This window comes from Crocuta crocuta, unplaced genomic scaffold (assembly GCF_008692635.1).
Source record: "Crocuta crocuta isolate KB4526 unplaced genomic scaffold, BGI_CrCroc_1.0 scaffold225, whole genome shotgun sequence".
Classification (NCBI taxonomy): Eukaryota; Metazoa; Chordata; class Mammalia; order Carnivora; family Hyaenidae; genus Crocuta; species Crocuta crocuta.
The window spans coordinates 1,783,145-1,783,558 of record NW_027530408.1 but is presented as its reverse complement, the minus strand read 5'-3'; the positions used below and the strand labels follow the sequence as shown (position 1 = coordinate 1,783,558).

Genomic DNA, 414 nt, shown 5'->3' with positions numbered 1-414 from the left:
CCCCCCCCCCCCCCCCCCCCCGAGACCCCAGCAGCCAAAGCTTTACGGAAGGGGAGAAGGGGAGCCGAGGGGATGTCAGAAGGGAAGCAGATAGGGCCGGGGAGGGCACAGGAGGGCGAAGCGGCGCGTTTCCAGGCAGCTTGCAACCCGGCCATAATAGAAATTAATCATTTACTTACACCACTACATGTGACGGGGTAATTTCTAGTGTAAGGAACACATCTCTTCCTGCTAAGCACGCTCATTTTAGTGAAATATCTGGGGTCACTCCGCGCGTGCAAGTTAGGACGATGCCGGCGCCTCCGCGCTGCTGCCGCCGCTGCTGCTGCCGCCGCTGCTGCTGCTACAGGCTCCGGGCCCGGGTCGCGCTAGATCAGAAACTCTGACAGAGCAGCCCAGGCCGGACGGCGGGCC

At 62.1% G+C, this 414-nt stretch overlaps 1 protein-coding gene across 2 annotated transcripts in view; it reads right to left on the bottom strand.

Annotated features, from left to right (window-relative positions):
• The window catches only part of RHOBTB2 (Rho related BTB domain containing 2), a 28,398-nt gene that overhangs the window by 17,797 nt on the left and 10,187 nt on the right, over positions 1-414 (bottom strand). Inside the window, exon 1 of one of the 2 annotated variants that reach the window (XM_077766627.1) lies at positions 180-367. The exons of the other annotated variant lie outside the window; for it this stretch is intronic. The gene's annotated coding sequence lies outside the window, so the exon portion shown is untranslated. Of the gene's footprint in view, positions 1-179; positions 368-414 lie in introns of those variants that run through there. 2 annotated transcript variants of the gene reach the window in all.